This window comes from Rhinolophus ferrumequinum, chromosome 16, assembly GCF_004115265.2.
Source record: "Rhinolophus ferrumequinum isolate MPI-CBG mRhiFer1 chromosome 16, mRhiFer1_v1.p, whole genome shotgun sequence".
In the NCBI taxonomy this organism is placed as follows: domain Eukaryota; kingdom Metazoa; phylum Chordata; class Mammalia; order Chiroptera; family Rhinolophidae; genus Rhinolophus; species Rhinolophus ferrumequinum.
Genome location: NC_046299.1, coordinates 43,391,509 through 43,414,874, shown reverse-complemented (window position 1 = coordinate 43,414,874; position 23,366 = coordinate 43,391,509). Strand labels below are relative to the sequence as shown.

The following is a 23,366-nucleotide window of genomic DNA, read 5'->3' as shown; positions in this document are numbered from 1 at the left end:
ATAAACATGGGTTCTATGGTGTTTTGTGCAATTCATTCAATACCACACAACCACGAAGTGAACTTCCCTGAATTGAAGTCAGATCTAAAAATCACTGCAAAGTCTTCCCATCGGACATTCATACCTACTGTGCAAACCAAGCTACAGTGAGCACAACTCTTTGCTAGGCTCCACTCAATCTAAAGTGAATTTAACATTCTGCTTTCAAATAATCTTTTAATTCCTCTCCATTACATAAAAACAGTGGACTACTATGTGCCAGGTATGTGTCTTCTAGCATAACAGTGAACTCATCATTGCTTTTTAATTAAAACTTAATTTGCGATTAGTTGGAAATCAAAACATTTTATTTTCATATTTCGTAAACCACTTCCTTCATTTCCTTCGCTCAAATCTTATTCTATCCAGCATCTCCAACTCAGTAAAATTTTCTCATGCCACTCCCTACAGCTAGAACAATCTCCCTCTTTATGTAGAGAATGCACCCTCTTTTCATAGGCATCCTGCATGAAACCATACATTAATGAGGCGGAAAGAAGGTTTCGGCTCCTTATTTTGTATAGCAAACAAACAACAACAAAAATTAAATTTCAAAATTATTCCAACCAGAACGTAAAAATTAAACATTGTAAAAGCATTTAAAAATATTCTCTATGTTCTCTTCTCTTGAGATGGTCAACTGATTAAATGTCTTCTAAGTACTTTCTTTGAACAAGAAAATCAGAGAGGTGGGAACTTAATACTAACTTGGGCAACTCACCAACAGAAAAATAAAGCACACATGTGCCACAAGAACTACACCACCACCTAATTTAATTCTCATATCAGTAATTACAGCACAAAACCAGCATGCTTGTTGGCACTACCTAGCCTTCTGCCTCTTATGAAACATCACTGATTGTTTCATGAAAAGCAGTTTTGGATGACCTTACTCCCACTCTAGAGAAATGGTACAATCTTCATCAATTTTGACTTTGCTGTTTTTCTCCCTAAAACAAATATAAAAGTGGTTAAACAAAGGGCAGTTGATCTACCAACTGAAAAGGGGTGTTAAAATTCTTCATCACAAGGTGACTTCTTCTATGTTAGGGAGACTGAAGAGAAATGACAATTAAGTGTAACGAGTGTTTCTTGATTGGATTCTATATTAAAAACAACAGTGCAGCTACATAAGGCATTATTAAGGTGACTTGGGCAATTTGAATATGAACTGTACTTTAGGTGTTAATACCAATGCTGTATTTTTTAGGTGATAGCAGTCTTGTGGCTATATAAAAAAATGCCCTTGTTAAGGAGACAGAGTAATTAAGACTGAAAAGTAATTTCTTATGTCTTTTCTTGAAATGTACAACTATTCAATTTGCAGGCCAAATTTGAACAATCTCAACTTCTGTTCAATCTAAACAATTTAATAGTATAAAATAAAAAAACTAGGAAGTTCTAATTCTTTCCCCAAAGATATATAAAGACGATGGAAATGTGGTTCAGCATTACATAATGTTGCCACCCACTCCAGAAACAGAAATGAGCGCCTAGCAACAGGAAAGGGTCATCTCAGGAGAGTGCTGATTGCTCATTGGAGCATTCTAAACACAGATGCTTTTCCATCCTTATCACTTCCAGTCCCTGCTAAACACATGCTGGTTACCTTGGATTCCAGTGCAATCTAATAAAAACCTCCCTCCTATGACAATCAATAACTGCCATCAAGGTAGCCTCTACCTTTAGGTTATATTTTTTTGGGGAAAAAAGGCAAAATAAATGTTGAAACACTGTAAGAAAAACATGCAATTTATGTACAGAATAGTCTCTGCATTCTTCTGCAATGATCATGTTTCTTTTAAGACATGAAATGTTAGTGTTATTTTTCTGACCCCCCCACCCCCACCACCATCCGCCACCACCCACATGTTTTAGCAGAAAGGCCCAAATATCCGACTCTTAATAACGAGGTTCTGCATGAGTGTGCCTATTATTTATGCTTGTGGATGGTTATGGTAGGAGGCTTGTATCTTCTTCAAACGTATAACCATTCTATTTTAGATTAAATTTGAACAATCTCCAATTCCTAGTCAATTTTAGTATTACAGTACAAATAAAGAGCCCGGAAGCTCTACTTCTTTTCTCAAAGATATACCTATAAAGGGAACGAAAATATGGTTCAGCATTACAGAATGCTGCCACCACTCCAGAAAGAGAAGCGAGAGCACCTTTTTCTAGGTTTCTTGGCCATTTGATGTGTCCTTCCCCTCCTCTTTGGTATACAGTCCCTTGTCCGTTTTCCTTTACATATTTTGAATGTGAACCATTTGTTGCCTTCATATGTTGTATTTTCTCCCACTCTGCCTTCTTTTTCACTCTGAATGGAATCTTTTGATGAAGAGAAGTACTTAATTTTAGTCTGTTTCAATTCATCATCACCATTCTTCTCATTCATTACTAATGCTTTTTGTGCCGTTTAAGATTGTTTTTCCTTATTTTAAAGTCATAATGACATTTTTTCTGTATTATCTTCTAGAAGCCTTATTGTTTTACTTTTTATCTGCAATCAGACTGGAATTAGTATTTTCGTGTACGGTCTGAGTTAGGGGGTAAGATTATATGGATATATGGATATCCAGTTGACACAGGATCATTATTGTAAGTAACAACCTCTCCTCATGTAGTGCCACCTTTCTCATAAAACAAGTATCCATATATGGATGGGACTCTTACTAGACACTATGCTCTTTTTTTTTTTTGGAAATAGAATATTTAAAATACATATTTAATAACCTAAACAATACAAATTTCTATACCCCTACTCATATTATCCATAGAAATTTCACAATATTTAGTCATAAGTTGAATAAAAGAAAAATTATTAAGTTCCCCCCAAAATGGAAACTACAGAGAATTTCTCTAATCATACTACATTTAAAACTATAAACAAATTGCAAATGTAGAAATAAAAAATACCCAGTGACATGAAAATTTATTAAATTATTTCTTAATTCTTGGACGAAAGAAGTAATCAAAATTCAATTACCAAATAAGTTTTTTTCTTCTTTTTTTGTGAGTGGAGGGTCTTGCCTTCATTTTTTCTTATTATTAGCTTCAGGTGTACAAAACAACATAGTGATTAGACATTTACACACCTCACAAAGTGATAACCCCAACAAGTCTACCACCCATCTGTACTATGCTCTTTCATTGGTTTGTCTATCCTTGTCCCAATACCACACTGTCTTAATTACTGCAGCTTTGTAATAAATCTTGCTATCTGATGAACTCATCCCATTATTAATATCTAATTAAGTATGTCATCCCACTATTTTTAATCTTTCTCTTTCAAGATTGTTTTAGCTATTCTTGGTCCTTTGCATTTCCATATACATTTTAGAAATTAACTTGTCAATTCTCTTCTTTAGGTATACTCACTCTCCAGGAGAACGTACCCAGTTTCATCTCTTTGAATATCCACAGCCAATCTGTCAAATAATCTTCTGCATTACATATTTAAAATAATTCCAGAATTTGACAACTGCTACTAACCTGATAACAAATGTTACCGTCACCACCCATCTCTTATTGGTTTATTAAAAAAATAGCCTCCTAACTGGTCTCCAAGCTTTCACCCTTGCGCCTATACAGTGCATTTTCCATACAGTGCAGAGAGATTTTTTAAAATAAAACCTGCTAATGTCACTCTTCTGCTGAAAACCCACCTCACTCAGAATAAATTCCAATGTCCTTAACAATGGCCTACATGTCTGGCCACACTATTGCTCTTCCCCAGCCACACTGATCTCTTGTGTTGAGCAGAGCCCCGCCTTGGGGTTTGTACTTGTTTGGATCCCTTCCTGGGAAACTGTTCCCAGTTTTTGCATGGCCAATGCCCTCACCTCCTTCAAGTCTTTGCTCAAAAGTCAACTTCTCACTGAGGCCTTCCCTAACTACCATATTCAAACTTGCAAATCACTCCCGAGACTAAATAAAAACTCTATTCGAAACAAGATGCTTTATTTTTAACAGAAATACAACATGGTAAAGTCTGATCCATAATAACCACAAGTAATTTAAAAAGCCAACTTTCATTTTTTTCAAATAGCCAATTCTGTCTTCCTTGTATTTGTTAAAAATAAGACAGCTGTGGAGATTAGTCTAACACATGAGAACTACCACGGATTGGCAGACGATAGCCCTTCTGCTGGTCATTCATCCCTTAGTTCTTTTTGTTTTTTTTTTAATTTTTAATATGTGGAGAAAGGACTAGGTAAATCAAATGGTCTTTGCATGAGTGACAAGGATAATTGGGAAGTTTTCTCAAAATCTTAAGATAGTATTTTTTTCCCATAGCAGGTTTTCCAAATGCTACCTTCTAAATTTACTATGTGATATTTGATTCACATTAGAGGACAAACATTATATACGTGCAAATTATGAAGTCTAACAACTTATGTGAACCCAATATCCAAATTAAAATGAGAACGTTACCAATAACATCTTATCTACCTATGTGCTCCTTCCCTATCTAAAGTGCTCTACCACCCTTCTTCATTAAAACACCTTGCAGTTGCTGTTGTTCAAGCTTATCATTCCTTTCCCTCTCTAAACCTGTTTTTCCTCTCGTTTGTCATCTCACGAAATGGTGATGGCTCCCACTCAACTAATACAACCCAGACATCTGAAATTCCTTTCTCCTCCTCACATCCAAACACCAAGTTTTGTAATGTTCCCCCCTTAAATCTCTCTCATATCTGTTCACATATCCCAAACATTTACCTCAGCCTTAATTCTGACCTTTGTATTTTTCATGGGGATTCTCTGTCCTTATCACTTTTCCCTGGTCTCCTGGTAATATCTCCTGTTTAAAATCTTTCAACTGTTTTTCCTTGCTTTATGAATAAACAACTCCTCATCACGGTATAATATATGGTTAGACCTAACTCTTCTGACTTCTCTAAGCTCATTTCTTGCATCTCTGTGCTCCAATGATACTGAACCACTTGCTGTTTCCCAAGAGTCATTTCATTTTGTGTCTATGCCTTGGCATATTTTTTCCCTGACTGGGGCCTCTTCTCACAAAGAATAACTTCTAAGAGGGAGCTGAAAGGCTTATTCTCTTAGATTTCCTGACCTCCCTAGGTGCGGAACCCCTCCTCTCTGTTCTCACAGCATCTTGTTCATACTTGACATGACACTACTAGCAGTGTGACTTTGGGCAAGTCATTAACCTTTCTGTGCCTGTTTGCTTTTCTGTAAAATGAGATAATAGTGACTACCTTGTTGTGAGCATTAAATAAGTTAGGCCATGTGACAATGCCAGGCACGTGGTACGCAGTCCATAAGTATTAGCTAATATTGTTGTCCCACAGTATTGTGTCCATCTGCTGTCTGTGTGTTGGGTGTTCTGTCTGTGTGTCGGGACAAAAACTGTGCCAAGTTGAGCTCTGCATCCCCAAGGCGTAGAACACTCTTTGATACATAGTAGGTGATCAATAAATATTTGCAGAAAGAATAAAAAATAAGCTTTTTACCACAAAGGCAGGACTGAATCTTTTGTACACATAATCTAATATGTAAATATAGCCTAAGCTGAGGCCAAAAAATGAGAAAGTGACAAAAGAAATTGACAAAGGGCTAAATAGTCAACCTGATGGCTCTATGATTTTCTTTTACATCCTTTATAAAATGCAATGGCCATTTAGGATTAGAAAATTATGAAAGCAGTATAACTTTTTTTTTTTCTGGTAGGTTAAGTGTAATCATCACTTAACCATATGTATCAGCAATTTGAATGCTCAATTTGACACACAATGATACCTTTTTACCATAATTTATTAAACCCTGAAGTCAAAAAAGTAGTAACGGAAGTCAAAAAAGTAGTAACGGAAGTCAAATTTCCTTCAGTAGCAGAAATCTCTATGTCAACATACATATAAAAATGTCTATATTTCCCAATGTTATATTCATTTGGATTGATGGCTGTTTTCGTCATTCTCATACATCATGATTTTATGGAGAGCATTTACTTTCAACTTGTTTAAAGGGTATTTGCTTCATTAAAAAAAATTCTTTTCACAGAATGTTTTGTTATTGGTTGATGGCCAAAGATTTACCTTTTATTTATTTCCCTTTTTATTTATTAATTTGCATCCATAGCAACACAGTGAACTATACTTTAAATACATCTTTCCTGAGGGAAGGGACATAAAAGAGAAGTTGGACAAATTCCAACAATTTCTTTTTAAATCACATACGTACATATCATCTACAGAAACAAGATTCAAAAAAATGAACACTCCTCCAAGTACTGTTTGCTAGAAATAGTATTGTAATAAATCATGTGTGCCCAGACTTGTCACTCCAGAAAAAAGTCACTTTTAGAAAATACATTTCTTCCTCTTCACCCAAATGTTTAAACCTGTTAAGATTTTTTCCTAAGAAATTTTCTCTTTACAATCAAAGCAACCTTTTCAGTAAGCTAAAAGTTAGCTATTTTTACCAGTGTGAGTCATGATTATCTAAGAACTGACAAATTTCCTATTTTCCTCTTCACTTAGAATCGGTTTTACTTTCTTATTGACCAAATACAGGCAACTTAACAATATCATTCTAGAACTTGAGTTTATGAGAAAAGGAAAAAATTCAGTTAAATACTTAAAGATGACACGTGCAAATTTTGTTATTCCACCATCAAATTTAAGACTTTAGTTCTACTAAGTACTAGAAAAAAACTTGAATTCATCAGCATCCTTCTAATGCATGAAATAGCTTTAAAAATAATTCTAAACAATAGAAGCTTGCCATGTGATCATAACATTAGAAAAATTAGAGAAAGCCAGTGCCTTTTTTCATGTATAACAGAGTCGTGAGATATTATGTTTTTTTTTTAAGTTTTGGGGTGGTTTGTTATGCAGCAGATGATCGAATGCAGCACAAAACTCCAGCTGGCCTTGGTGGCACTGAACACAGAATCCTGAGGGAATGGAAGTCAGGGGCTAAGCAACACTGTCTGATGAATAGCTGGGGAGAACTGATGAGCATAATAAAGCATAGAGGAAGATGGCATCAATGGCACAGGAAGAGCTGGAGTGAAAGGACTGCAGGTAGCCGCTCTGACAGTACTTGGGGCGCCCTGTATTCTTGAATGCACCCAGAGAGACAGAAGTGAGGAGCTGAGGTCTGACCTAAATTAGACAGGATTACTAATCACAGTCAAACTGTTCAAGTGACTTTACTGAAGGTCCACAGGTTGTTGCCTAGAGAATATTACCATATACCTTAAAACAAAACTAATAAATTTCAGAAGCCTATTTTTCCTCATCTTTCATTTCATTATAATTCTAATATTTGTTTTCAAAATGAATGAAGTATTATTTTATTCTGTATTTATAACAGACATAATATCAAATAGTTTCTTTCTTTAATCTTCTTGGTCTCCTGACTAACCTGTCCTCTACTTAGCTATTGTTTAGGGTAGCCTCCTTCAGTAAATATTATACCTAGACATCTAACAACTTTTAATGAAAGGCTTGCAACTCTGAAATACTTGTTAGTGCCTTGCTGTAATGCAAATGGACTGTTTTAAGGAACAAGGACGGATAATCTGCTCCTGCATAGGCCACATAGGCAGGTATAAAAGATATTCACATAAAATATTGCCTTTGTGCCTCTCAGTAACTTCTGTGAGTTAATCAAGAGCAGAATTGTCCCCATTTGAGGGATGAAGTCAGGCCATAGAATTATTAAGAAGTAATGACATCACTTGTCCTGACTCAAAAAGGTAATGGTGATGTGAGATGGCATTTTATGAAACTCTAAATTTTGTAAATTAGAAAAAAATCAGACATGAAAATACTGATGCTTTTACCTTATGCACAAAAATTGAAATAGATATGAATCCAAAAAGTTGTAATTTCATAAAAATAATTTCACAGCTGGCCAAGGAAGAAACTGAATACTGTTTTTATGCTGCTGCCACAGGACAGGGCCTCTTTAGCTGAAAAAAGGAAATGTCTATCCTTTGTTGAGATATCTTTATTATTAGGTCTTAAAGATTTAAACTTCATGTAAAAATGCTACCAGCTGAACTTTGAATAACAAACGAGGCATTCAATTCCTTTCCCAGTATAACTGGAGAGTTTATTAGCCTTAAAAAAATGTTTCTTGTAATAGAATAAATATGTTAGAATAAAGACCATCAACTCGTATACTGGTAGATGGTTGTACTTCTCTAGTTAATAAATACAGCTTATTTGGGTTAAATGCTACCATTTTGTTTTTGTTAAACGTAATACAGAGTACAGGAAAATTTATTTTGATTTTTATAATGTCTCACTTTCACCTGACTGTTTAAGAACAATGAATTCTACTTAGTAAGGAAACTGTAGGGTTCTATGGCAAATTTAGAATCATTTGAATCACTAGAAAAAAGGCAATTGCAGGCCCTCCCCTAAATAAACTTTATGAAGTTAAGGTCATAAGGTAACACATATGTTTGCTAGACTTAGTTCACTTGCTAGCTGGGAATATGAAATGCATTTCCAAGTTCAATTTCATGAAATACTTATAGAGAATGTTGTAATAAAATCCAGACATTCCTTCCACTACATTCCTTTCCTCTAATACTTCTGTAATTCAATCTAAAAAGGCCAATCAAGTTTGTCTGGAAAGATTACTTCTTTATAGACTACTAATGTTGCTTATCGCTAAGCTTCAGGTATTTTCTAGGTACTCAAATTTAATATCAAATCACTGAAAACCAAAAGAAGGGTATTTTACAATTTTTGCTTCCTTGTTTTAAAAGGATAACAATATTTGGCAGCTCAATTCTGTCATAGTTTTCTGACACTCAAAAACAAACAAACAAACAAAAAACATCACCAGGTTTTCTGGAAAAAAAAAAATCAGGTTTTCTAAAAATAAAAGAAATCACCAGGTTTTCTATCTCATATCCTCTAGTGCAGGGGTGTCCAAACTTTTTTCAACGGTTTTCACCAAGGGCCATATGCGGTAAAATACACAAACAGCCGGGCCACTCACTCGAGGTGAAGTACGTATTGCCTCACCTGGTTTATTTAAGTAAACTAAATATATTTTTGGAATTTGCTGCGGGCCAATTAACAATGGATTGCGGACCACAGTTGGCCCGCGGGCCGCAGTTTGGACACCCCTGCTCTAGTGCAATGGTTTCAAACATGGTTGTGCATTCTCCTGGGGAGCTTTTAAAAATAAGGATGCCCAGGTCCCATCCCAGATCAATTAAGTCAGAATCTTTGGGAATGGGGTCTAGGAAAGGTGTTTTAAAAGTTTTTAAATACAGTATAGTACTTTGTGAGCTCTTACTCTAAATGAAAAATCCAAACCATCTCTATGAAAAGATACTCTTAATTCATCATGTGTTCAGTTGCAGTGAAAATAATTTTATTAGGATTTTTAAGAGGTGTACGTTACCACTCTATCAACCATACTTCTCAAATTTAACAGTAGCATCAATTTTCAATATTTAGAAAGCTACATAGAACTGCTTTTCTGGTTCAAAGCTGTAATTTTAAAGTACCCCATCATACAAAACTCCCCTTTAAAGGGTGAATAAAGTTAGGAAATTTGTCCGTTTATTGGGAAGTTTTAGGATTAGTTTGAAGGATTAAATCTTAGCAAAACATAAGACTCTGATAAAACAATAATAAAACAAGAATCTGCCAGGAGTAAAAGGTACAAATGGTCACTGATTTCAGAGCCCATTTCTAAGCTACCATTCTTTTGTTTGTTTCTTTTTCTCACACTAGAAATCTCTACAGTAAGAGCTGCAAGTCTACTAGCTGATGTCTCAAAACCATGTTCCTTAGGTGCTGCAAGGCTCTGAATGTCCCTCTCAACTGACCAAGTAAGAACGGTACATGGAATGACAGTGCGCAAGGGACAGCCTAAAACAGGCCAAATAAATCCTGGCCATCAGTGGGTGACAGATGTCTTAGCCAGATCACCCCCACAGTAATGCTGACCACATGGAAAATACACACCTCTCTAATATTTTCCATTTTTCTCCTCTTGTATAAAATGACGCTCAGCGTGCATACATGAATGCTAATATTAGATGTTATCTCCCATTGTAGGTCCAGACCAATCCCAGATTCTAGGACTAATGCCACTTCCTTTGCAACAGTGGGGAATTCCTCTGAAACATAACTTAAAAGTTAAATTATTCTTATTTAGGTATTAGGGAATTTCAAGCAACGTAACATTTTTGACCAGCTAAACTATCAAAATGGACAAGCAACATCATTAAGAATACAAAGCAGAAGTTAAGAATATTATTCTACATTTCAACATCAATGTCAATCTCTTAGGTTTGTCTTAATTTGGAAGTAGTCAGAGTGAAGGCGTATTAAATTACATACATTTATTAGACACCGAGTTACTTTTTATAGAAATATCCCACATATCAAATGGATAGAGAAGAAAACTACTGTCATCTGAAAATAAGCGGGAAAAAAGGAGAAAGCTTGTAAGTGGACATCTACGTACCTACTTCTAAAATCATGTAAATCCTCTGGGTGAATAAGGTACTGGACATTCTTCATTGGACTCATACCAGCTTTGAGAAAAAGAAGGGACAAGCCGGCCTGGTGATTTCACAGAAGTTCTGGCCTTCTGTTCACATACTCTTCACGACAGGTGCAGCCCCGTCCCCCCCCTCCATCTGGGGCCTGGCTAAGCACTAAAACTGGCCTCTCCAGCCCCAAGAAGCATATGGGCTGAGCCGGGGCAGCATCTCCTTTTGTTGGTATCTGCTCCCTATTGTCTCAGCCTTTCCCTTTAGTTGCTGTGGAAATCTTGGTCCTGACTCACTGTAAGTGTTAAGCATTTTTTAAATGTAACAGTTCATATAAAGAAAATATGACACATGCTTCTAAGTTACAAAGCATAATGAAGTGAATCAGTCATCCAACTTCAAAGTAGAATACCACCAATACCACTCTTCCAGGGTCCTTTCTTCTGCCAGGGTACTCCCTCAGATCTAACACCTATCCTAAAATTGGTGTTTATCATTCTCTTTTCTCTTTTGAAAAAGATTTGCCATATATGTATATATCTCTAAATTACATATTGTTTAGTTTTACCTATGCTGGGGCCTTTAAAGTGGAATCATACTAAATGCAATGACATCTGGCTCATTTAAAAAAAGAAAACACGCTGCAATTTTCCTAACGTTTATACGTATATGTTGATGCTTTTAAGTGGCATCTCATTCATGTTTACTGGTATATAATATTTCATTATGTAAATATACCAACATTTATTTACCCATTCTCCTCTACATGTAAATTAGTATTGTTGGTAGGTTTTTGTTCTAAGAACTTTATCCTATAAAACATCCTTGCAAATGTCTCCTGGTGCAAGTGCCAAATTCTACCTAGCTGTGGTTTGCTGGGTTATTGGGTATGTGAATGATTAATTATAAGTTAGGCCCTAACTATAAATTAGGACCAAACTGGTTTCCAAAGCAGTTGTGTGCTCTTACTTTCCTACTGGCATAAAAAAAACAAAAAAATCCTGTTGCTCTTACCCATCCTTGTCAACAGTTGGTATTTTCAGACTTAAGTTTTGCAATCTAGAAAGTGTGAGGTAGAATTTCAATGTGGTCTTAATTTACATTTTCCTGAAAAACTAATGAGTTTTGTGTTCTCTCTTTAGTTGTCTAGTTGCCATTGGTTTCCTCTTCTAGGAAATGCTTGGTTCATTTGTCCATTTTTCTTTTAGATTGTCTATTTTTAAAAATCGATTTTAAAGAATTCTTTTTATCTTTTATCATCCCTTGTTAGTTATATATATTACAAAACTGTCTGCATTCTTTTACCCTCATTTGGCCATAGTTCTAGTGCTGGCTTCCTCCATCACACCCTCAAGGTATTCCTCAAGCTATTGAGGAATAGAGAAAAATAACAATATGGGTTTCTAAATAGTTTTAAAAATTCTATAGCCTGAAAAGGATATTTAAAATAATTAGGTATTTTCATATAGAGTGGCAAACATAAAATTATTGTCAGGGATGGTGAATGTAGTAGAAATGGACATTGAACTACCACTGTTGAGAATGCAAAGTAAATCTTCCCAGGGATGGTGATACCTGAGTGTACACATTTAACAAAACTCATTGAAAGTATTTTACGTAAATTATGTAAATTCTATCTCAATAAAGCTGATTTAAAATGTAAAAAAGAAGTGCAAATTATAACACAGGTTTATAACACATTTGTTACGGTTTAGAGCTAGACGGTCACTTAGCAGTGCCGCGTAGTAAGTAAGCTATGTGACCACCTTGGCTGGGCAAGTTATTTCACATCTCTAAGCCTCGCATTTGTCAATGGCAAAATGGGGATAATGACAGAACCTATATTGTTAGGGCTGTTGTGAGACATAAACAAATCAGTGTGAAAGTGCTTAGAATAATGGTTGATGAATGAGCATCATATGTATGTTTAGGTTACATTTATCCTTTCCTCTATGATTTATTCTAGGGTCTGAAAAATTCTTCCTTACCAAATCATAATCATTATGATAGTCTCTTATATTTTCTTCTACAAGTTTAAATGTTTTAGTTTTCATATTTAGGCAGGTAATCCACTTATCATTTTTTTTTTTTTGAGTTTGCTGGGAAGAATGTCATTTCATTATTTTTTTCCCAAGAGATAACCAACTTGTCACAACACTATTAAATTATCCATCCTTTTCCACTGGTTTTGAATACGACTTCCATATATACCTAGATTAGTTTCTGGGTTTATTTTTTTTAAGTTTCTGGATTCTTGATTGTGTTCCATTAAGTCTATCGTCAAGCACTGCACTAATACTACATTGTCTTAATTATTACAACATTATAATAAATCTTGGTATGTAATAAGGCAAGTCTTCCTTCCTTGTTCTCTGCCACTGTCTTATTGATTCCTAAGCTTTTGTTCTTTCCTATGAACTACAGATAATCAGTCTATCAGGTTCCTTGAAAGAAAAACAACAAAAATCGTGTTGGAATTTCACTGAATTTATAGATCTATTTGGGAAGAATTGATAATCAACTAACATTAATCCATTAACATGGGCTATCCATTTATTAAGATCTTTTATTTTTCAATCATGATTTATACCCTTATAGTTTTTATTCCGTTTTACAATCTGTCTCTTAACAGAATAATATAATGTTTACATTTATTTTCTTTACTGATGTATTTCAACCCATTTCTATTTCTATCATCATTTTTGTCTATATGTCCCCCACCTCCTGCCCCTATAATTTATATCCCTCTAACCTCCTTTTTTTTCTGTTGGTTTAGAAACTATAAACTATATTTATAATCTTTTAAATTATTATATCTCTGCACATGACTGAGACCATGCCATTCTCTCCTCACCTTTATTAAGAGTAAAGGGAAAAAGAGTAAAACTAGACAAAAAAAGCAAAGAAAGTATAAAAGAGGAGACAAAAGAGACAGTGATGACATACTTTGAAGTGGGAGACCAGAACTGAATTCTTCAAAGGAAGAAAGTGAATATTTTCCTTTCTCATACAGTTCCTTCTCTCATCACATGCTTCAAGTGCATCTGGGCAGTGTTATTTTTAGGTTACAGGTTATATCATTTTCAGCATTTCCTTCATATTTGTGCGTCATTCAAGGTAATCAAGGTCTCCCTTTATTATAACTATTACTCTTAAAATGATTTAGCATCTATTTTTACCGAGCTTAGCTTTAGTGCTATTGGTCAGTGTCCCCAGTAGAAAACAAAGACCAGGTACAAAGCAGTGACGAACTGATCACGGCAATAATGACAACCATTAGGGAAATAGCACCAAGTTTGTTTTCTTCTCTTCCCATACCTGCACTTACGTCAACACTCCACAGTGCCCACTGCTCATTGTTCCTGAGGGCCTCTCAAATGGTAAACAAGGAAAAGAAGTCAGTTTATCCACTTTACAGTTCTGGTGAAAGTGCATTCCAAATTTTGGGAGCCCTAAAGAGTGATGATTAAAGTTTGATGATGAAAGTGTCATATTAGAATCTTTAGCATATAATTTATTCAGTGCTGTATATATTCATGCTCTTTATAAAATGCCAAATAATGCCACTTATTAATCACTGCTGATATTTACATAATACAAGGTTAATGCATTCATTTATTTAAATATCTGAGTTTTATTAAATACAAAACACTTCACAGTAATTTGTCTATGATTCTCCATAGGGGATATACAAGTAATACAGTCAAGATCTTCAACTAGGGTTCTACTCTCCCTTTTATGCCTCCAGTGATGGAGAACACACTGCTCTCATGAGGCTCAGTCTCAATGTTGAACAACTCTAGTTATTAGAAAGTTTTCCCTTATATATTGAATAAAATGGTCTTCCCTAAACATCTAACTATTGGTCTAGCCTTGCATTTCACAACGAATAGAAAAATCTGTAGCCCTTACGCCATATAACAATTCAAATTATATTACGGCAGCTACTTTGTTAGACTTCTTTCTCATTTTCTAATCCAAATCCCTAAACTATTCCTTGGCATATACTAGTTTTCCTTAGGATATGTCATAGAGATTGTTACAGGTTCAATGGTGTCTGCCCAAGAAAAGATATATTGGAGACTAATCACCACTACCTCAGAATGTGACCTTATTTGGAGAAAGGGTCTTTACAAAGGTAATCAGGTTAAAATGAGGTAATTAGGGTGGACCCTAATCCAGTATAACATGTATCCTTACAGAGACAAGCGCAAAGGAAGAATGCCAACTGAAGAGGATAGCAGAGATTAGGGTGAGAAATCTACTAGCCAAGGAATGCAAAGATGGCCAGCAAACCATCCGAATCGAGGAGAGTCACATTCTCCCTCACAGCCCACAGAAACAACCAACCCTGTTTACACTTTCTCCTTGCATTTCTAGTCTCCAGAACTGTAAGACAATACCTTTCTGTTGTTTAAGCCGCCCAGTTTGTGGTACTTTGTTATAGCAACCCCAACAAACACTAATACATTTCTCAGAAATGTGACATGATAAAAGATAAAGGAAATTTTCCACACCAGAATGCTTGGTTTTATTTATGTGAGAATAATTCTTTCCTAAAATGGACGTATCATTACTTGAAAATATTAATGCTCTCAGCAATAACATATTTGAATACACCCTGAAATTATGTTTTGAATTATTGTCTAGTACAAATCTATTATGTTCAGATTTTCCCTGTGACTTTCACTTTCATGATTGCCTTGGTAGCTCTGCTTTTGCAGAGCTGACGACACTGTTAATAGTAAAGAAAGCAACACAATGGTAACCTTTGGCTATGGATTCAAATTCTAATAATCCTAAAAACTTCTAGGATCAGGAAATTATATTCGTCAACCACATTTCATTTATAAATTTAGAAAATAAGGAATATAAGAGCTGATGTGCAGAATATGTGACTACAAAGATTATTTCCAAAATGTACTCTATTAGCAATTTTCATCAATTTGGGGAAATTCTCTGTAGATACTAAAATAGAAATTAATTTTGAAATAGAAAAAAATGACAGCTTGGTCAGCAGCAGTATTTTATATAGAAAACTCAGTGAGAGATATTTTGAGACACACATTTCTAAATATCATTATAGCTTATAATTTCTCCTCTAAAGTATATAGTAGCAACAAATATTAAACTAAGCCACTTTCAGATGGGGATGCTGAGCAGAATGTATTTTGCAGGGGATCACTCCAACAGAACTTTCCGCAATGATGGAAATGTTCAATTGCTGTGCTGCCAAGTAAGTAGCCACTAAGTGTGCATGGCTATTGAACACTTGAAATGTGGCCAGTGTGACCGAGGAACTGAATTTTAAATTCAATTAAATTACATTTAATTTATGTAATTTACATTTACATAGCTACATGTAACTGTTGGCTACCATACTGAGCACAGTTCAGGCTCATTCCTTCCCACATTTGTTTGTCTTCCCTTTTCACTTAACAGTTCTCAACCAGTGGCAATTCTGTCCACTAGGTGACATATGGCAATATGTGGAGACATTTTTGCTGTCATAACTGGAGGATGCTACTGGCATCTTGTGAGGAGAAGCCACAGATGCTGCTAAACATCCTATAACGCACAGGGCTGTTCCCCCACAAGAAAGAATTATCCGGTCCAAAATGTCAATAGTGCTAGGCTAAGAAACCTGGACATGTTTAAAGGATCTTCAAATGAAATTAAAAATATAATTATGAATGGCTGTATAATATTCTAACAGTAGCTAGTCTGCTGTTTACTTAAAATAATCTTTAGCTACTGTCCAATAATTCCATTTTTATGACTAATATTTTCTCTGCCCACAGTATCTTAGTGAGTATGACATCTGGCCTCATTTTCAGTCATAGTGGCCTTTTAAAGTTAACATGATTGCAGCTAGTAAATTCACTTCAGTAACAAGTAAGCTTAAACCTTTAACAGACAGTTTTGTAAACATGAAGACATTTGTAATAGAATAATTTGTACCTTTAACTTTTCATTTAACCTCAAAAAATGTATGAAAGGGGTAGTTTAATGCAAATATATAATCAATGACATAAAAATAAGCTCATGTTCTGCTAAGAGAGACTCAACAGTAATCTTTTTCTATGTGACAATCAAAGCAGTAATGTCATTTTTATTTTGAGAAACTTAAATTACCCATTTATACCATCATTATTGTAATATACCATTTATTTGAACATTTAAATCTATATTGAAAGTAGAGGATATAAAAATCTCCATACTAAAAGGGTTCAAAAAATCCAGTGGTAAAAGCAATAGCTAATATAGCAGTAGTAAAAAAAAGTGAACAAAAGCAAATTGTTTCTGAACAATTTAGGCTGATAAAGGAATCTTGTTGGAAGTTCTGGCCTATGCAATGAAAACAAGATCCAGTAGTTTAGGATGTGTTTTCTATTTTAACAAAGAAGTCAGAAAAGATGACCTCTTGTAGAGCATTCACAACAAATCATATTTTTAAGATTTAACTTTTTTAATTTCCTTGAAAACATCATTGCTCCTATGTACCTTATTTCTCATCATCTAATAGCAATTTCAGTATACTATTCTTAGACACAACTCATGAACATTTTAGCTGTATATATGATGGATCTCAACAAAACTGGTAAATAAAGATAAAATCTATCCTAACCTAACTAAAAGAAAATGTTTTAGCTATCATTGAGGTTTTACAACTATTTAAAAATACTTAAAGCACAAACAAAGGAAGCAATATATCACTTACAAATTGTGACGACCCTCAAACTTCTATGAGGACTTAAAAAATACTCAAGATGTTTTTCATTAATTCTATCATAATCGTAACTAACACACACACAAAGAAAGGGGAGAAGCAGGATGCTGTCATAACAATACATTAAAGAGATGATGCTGGCTTGGACTAGAGTAATGTAAGTGAAGGTGGTGAGAAGTGGGTAGATCCTGTGTCTATTTTGAAAGTAGAGGCAACAAGATTTGCTGTAGGATTCAATGCACAGAATGAGAGAAAAAGTGGAATCCAGTATGATCTCAAGGTTTTTGGCCTGAGCTACTGGAAGGACTAAGCTGTCACTGAGCTGAGGCAGGCTGCTGGCGGAGCCAGATGGGGAAGGAAATTCAGGAGCACAGTTTTGGATATCTTAAGTTCGAGATGACTGTCAGATGTTTCCAAGTAGAATTAAGTAGACAGGTGAAAATATGTATGATTATTAGTTCAGGAGAGAGGTTTGGGTTGGAGATGTAAATCCTCATAGGAGTGTAGATAGAAAAAAGATGGAAGAACTGAGCCTGGGCAAACATACTTTAAGAGGTCAGAACATGTGGGGAATATGGCAAGGGAGACTGAGAATGGAGTAGCCAGTGAGTTATGGCGGGGTGGGGGGTGGTGCGGGGAAGGCAAAATTTCTTAGAAACCAAGTGTAGAAAGTACTTCTAGGAGAGAGTGAGCAACTTTATCAGAAGCTCCTGGTAAGTCAGATGAGGACCAATGTGGCCATGTGGAGGTTGCTGTTGACCTAGAAAAGGGTAATTTCACTGGAGGATCGTTGGTGGCAAAGCTTAAATGGTATGGGTTCAACAGTGATCCAAAGGAGAGGATATGGAGAAAGTGTATACAGACTGTTCTTTTGTGAAGTTTTTGCTTTTAAAGAGTTGGAGAGAAATGGGGTAAAAAGATAAAAATTATTAGTAGGATGAGTTCTTTTGGTTGTTGTTTTTTAAGATGGAAGGAATTAACAGCATGTTTGCATGCTGACAAGATCTGGCAGAGAGGGAAAATAGATCATACTGGAAAGAAGGGGAGAAATTGCTGGAGTATGGTTTTTAAGGTATGTGATTTAGACACTAAAGATACCTATTAAATGTAATTAAAAAGGATCAATTAAAGAAAGAATTTGAGGTTTTACTAGCACAGCCAGATAATAAAATTATTGTGAGACAAAAATAAAAATGTGTTACTAAAGGTAAAAGGAAAATACTAATGTATGGATTTAAAAAGGAAGACTCCAAATTCATCCAATTGTAAATGAGAAAGTAATATTTATCAAATACCTGGAGTATTTACTATTTTATATTTAGAAGTGAAAAAGAAATCACAACATAAAAATGAACATGTTGAACTGCATTAAAACTGTAAATTATAAACTAAAGATAAAATATCTAAAGATAATTGCAGTTACATTGAGAAATGTTTACATCAAATATGACAATATTAATTTCTGTATTATATAAGGCGTTCAATCAAGTAACCGAGATAAATGGGTAAAGTACATACAGATTATTTGCACAATAGAAGATATAGTTAATAAACATTAGGAAATATATTAAACCTTGCTTGCTAATAAGAACTCAAATGGAAAAGAAAACAATGATATCCATTATACATCTTAGGAAAATAAAAACAAAATGAAACAAAAACACACCAAATTTGGCTACACTATGATAATGACAGTAAATATACATTACTGGTAGCAATGTAAAATATTAATATCCTTTTGGAAAGCAATTGGGCAATTCATATCAAGTCATAAAAATATTCATAGCCTTTGACATAGATATAATCATCTTGGGTATTTATCCTAAGGAAATACTTAAAAAATATATAACTCCGAAGGCTGCCGGTTCGATTCCCACATGGGCCAGTGGGCTCTCAACCACAAGGTTGCCGGTTCAACTCCTGAGTCCCCCAAGGGATGGTGGGCTCCACCCTCTGCAACTAAGATTGAACAGGGCACCTTGAGCTCAGCTGCCTCCTGGATGACTCAGTAGGTTGCAGTGCAGACTTTCAACCACAAGTTTGCCAGTTTGATTCCTGGAGTCCCGCAAGGGATGGTGGGCTGCATCCCCTGCAACTAGCAATGGCAACTGAACTTGGAGCTGAGCTGTGCCCTCCACAACTAAGGCTGAAAGGACAACTTGAAGCTGAACAGCACCCTCCACAACTAAGATTGAAAGAACAACTTAACTTGGAAAAAAGTCCTGGAAGTACACAAATTGAGAAGTAGATGAATGGCTATAAAAATTATGAGTATTGGACTTATCAAATAGAAGATATAAAATAAGATTTCAGAGCAACACAGAAGGTGCTTACAATATAATAATAAAAAATAGTAGAAAACATTTTTTACCCTACTCTAATTACAACTGTCATCTGCATACAGAGAAACTGAAAGACAAATGTAAACTGAAAATAGTTTTATCCAGTATGCTGGGAGAGTAGGGGAATATATTCTTCCTTGTCTTGAAAACAATTACTAACACTTATTGAATACTTCACATGTGCATGATGCTGACTGTGGACATTATTTATATGAATGCATTTAATCCGATGGGGTAGTAGGTAATAGCCAGTAAATGGCGGAGCTGATATTTTAATTCAGGCAATCTGTCTTTAGTCCTGACATTAACCACTACACTGCATTATGTACATAAATTAAGAAAAGTCAGAGAAATGGGATTGCCCTCAATCTGTAAGAATCGTATTTCAAAAGTAAGGTATGGATTATCTAGTGTGACTGTAATGTCATTTGGTAATCTCAGATTACTATCCCTAATAATTGCTAACTAACCTTTCAATCGTACTAATAAAGTTAAAGTAAGTCGATTTCAAATGGGCTGGAAATAATGAAAAATCCTCTCATACCATCACAGAATGCTAAAGCTGTGCAAGAGTTTAGAGATCACCATGATCAGATTCTCTACAAAGAAAGAAACTGAGGTCTATAATCAGTTAAGAGGCTGATTCAAGGTAATTCAGCTAGTTAATATACCATAACCAAAACTAGTTCTAAATTCCAGGTTTCCCAATGAGAGTACAGTGATGTTTCTTTCTCTACCATCTTACTCCACTCTCCCATAAAAAAATAAAACATTAAATAAAAAAAAGTTTATCTATACATCTGTTTTAAGGGTACAATAAATGCAAGGTACCAAATTTGGTGTGTTTCAGTTAACTAATTTAATCTTTACAACAGTTTTAAGGAGGTAAGCATTATAGCCATTTCAAGGTGAGGAAATTGAAGCTCAGATGGATTTAGTATATTGCCCAGGACCACACAGCTATTAACTGGCATCCAGATCTGATTCCAAAGCCAGTTCTCTTCCCTGAAATGGTCTGCCACAAGGTCTGGGGAGCAAGTGCTCATGTACAGAGGGAGCTCTGGTTATGGACGTTCCTTGTGTTCTCTGTACATGTCACCAGAGGTTCAGGTTGAGAGAACTGTCTGATTTTCCTTCAGGTTCAGGACTAGCTTGGCTAGTCCAGTGAGTTAGAAAGAATGTAAGTAAATTCTATGCCCTGGTGTAAAAAAAAAATTCCAAGTTTATGTAGATCATGGGATTGATCTTTTGTGTCCTAATAGTATGATCAAAGGAATAGAAAACATTCAGTACAAAGAGATAAGAGATACTGAGGAGCAAAGGGGCAAAATGTGATGATGCTTCTATTACCTGACAATTGTGCTTTCCGATATGCAAACAGTTGATGGCTCATGAAATACAATTCCTGACACTGGATAAATACGTTTCCGTGACCTTTTCTCCCTCACATTTTTGCTCCCTTTCTTTTGCCTTATACTAAGTTCTGTAGGTTCTAGCATTGCAGGTTATATAACCTCTCCATTTAGGGAGACCACTAAGTGGTCTGTCATTAGTGTCTCTCTATGTACAACAATCTCATACAAGGGAGAGAATCTTCCAAAGCAAAGCCATTGTGGTCTAATAAAATTTATCCCTTCTTCCTGAAATTCTTTGAAAATACCGTGTTTCCCTGAAAATAAGATAAGACCTAGCGGGACAATCAGATCTAATGTGTCTTTTGGAGCAAAAATTAATACAAGACCCAGTCTTATATAAGACCCGGTCTTATTTTACTATAAGATTTTTGCTATATTAATTTTTGTTCCAAAGGACTCATTAGATCTGATTATCCGGCAAGGTCTTATTTTCAGGGACACAGGGTAGGCCCCTGCCTATCTTTCTCTCTCCCCAGTCCATCAATCCTCTGTAATTAATCTGGGCTTTCCCTTTTCTGTGCTTTGGCTCACAGTAATGCCTTTATCTGGAATCCTTTCCTTTTTCATCTTTGGCTGTCTAAATTCAGTCTGTCCCTTAATGCTCATGTCTAATGTAATCCCTCTTGCTTCTTCTGATTCTCCAACCAGATATAATCTCTTCCTTGTCTAACCCCTATAGCACTGGGTGTAACTCTTACTTCGCATTCTGATTTGTATTACAGGTATAGTGTACTTAAACTGTCAGTTCCATTAAGATCAACTAAGTCTGTGTTACTAACCTTTGTTATAGGTAACACCTAGAAAAGACATTCATATTCATAGTCACTGATCAAAAACAAAAATCTGATTTGAGTAATGCAAACAAAATCAATGTGTGTCACAATTTTCTATCAGTTAAAGAACTAGTCATAAGAACCCAAAGAATTAAAAAACACTAAGAATTAAAAGAATTAAAAGAATTAAAAAACACTAAGAAGTACAGCTTCTTTATGGGGCACTTGATTTGCTAGGTGCAGACACAACTGATAAACATCTACTAGGTCAAAAAAGGTATGCCTGTATTATGTAAATAAGACTCAAACAGAGGCCCCAAATGGCTAAAAAGAGTCTGAATACATCTGTGGTATGCTTTTATTTCTTGAATTTCAGTTTTGTACAGATGAACACAGGAAACTCTGAAGCTTTAAAACTAGAAACTGTACCGAGGAAGGACAAACTGCATTAGGACAATCAATCAGGTTGAATAGGGCTACTAAGCTATTGATTCACTCCCAAACAGAATAAACTCAAAACTCACAAAAAATGTAGCTTTCTCCATAGTTAGAAACAAAATTAAGTATCTTGTAATGTTATTTTTTCCACATTCTAAAGCCAATCAGAGAAGCCTGCGCCTTACAAAAAGCATTTCATACAGATACCGAGATAATATACTCCTACAGAGATCATGAATAATGAATCTGGGCCCCTGGCTGTAACTACATCATTACTGTTTACTTTGTGACTTTGTTTTTTTGAGAAGAAGGGGGTTACATGGAAAGGAGGGGAGGAAAAAAAGTTTGAATTATGGCGAAATACCTTTACAGGGTAAACACCACAACTCAACTAATTTTTTTTTTTAATGTATCTGTAGCAATTGTTGGTAAGAGCACAACGAAATGAACCGATAGTTTGAACAAAGGTAACAGGCACCTGCAGCCTCTCAATCCCTTAGCAAGTATTTCCGCCAAATTCTGGATTTGGGCGAGCAGGCGGGTGTCACCATTCAATAACGTGCTCCTTTCTTCGGTAAACTGTAAATCATGGGGCAACTGGGACCCTTCCCAGGGATCTGAGCTGGGAGCGGTCTCGGGTTTTTTAGACAAATTTCTCCTCCTACCACACGTGACCGAATGGCAATCAGCCGCGAGAGAGACACCGCAACGCACCAGCCGCGGGATACAAAGACTCGGCGCGCCCGCCGCATCCTCGGGAGGATAGCGGAGCCTCCCGCGCTCAGCGTCTGCGGAGCCTGCGCAGGGCGCCGCCGCCAGACGGACGTGCCGCTCCGGGGCCCACAGGGCGGTGCCGCGCAGCGCAGCGCGGGGAGAGGGAGCGGGGAGCGCGCGCCGCCTGCCCACCCAGCGTCGCGGGAGCCGGGCCTCCGAGCCGCACGTAGTCCGGCCGCAGCCGCCAGACCGTCGTCTGCCGCAGGGAGCCCCGCAGCGACATGGACGAGGGTGAGGAGGCCGAGGGCCCCCAGCCCCCGGGCAGGCCCGAGGTTCGGGCCAGCCCACTCCTGCCCAGGTCCGGGCCTTCCCTTCCCTTCCCGGCCCGTCCCTCCCCACATCCTCCCCGGGCCT

General features: G+C 36.2%; 2 protein-coding genes across 2 annotated transcripts in view; one reads left to right on the top strand and one right to left on the bottom strand.

The window, feature by feature from the left end:
* The window catches only part of REEP3 (receptor accessory protein 3), a 77,842-nt gene that overhangs the window by 54,227 nt on the left and 249 nt on the right, over positions 1-23,366 (bottom strand). The window lies entirely within an intron of this gene.
* Positions 22,957-23,366, top strand: part of JMJD1C (jumonji domain containing 1C) — a 254,632-nt gene continuing 254,222 nt past the window's right edge. The window contains exon 1 of the mRNA XM_033130717.1: positions 22,957-23,243. The gene's annotated coding sequence lies outside the window, so the exon portion shown is untranslated. The remainder of the gene's footprint in view (positions 23,244-23,366) is intronic.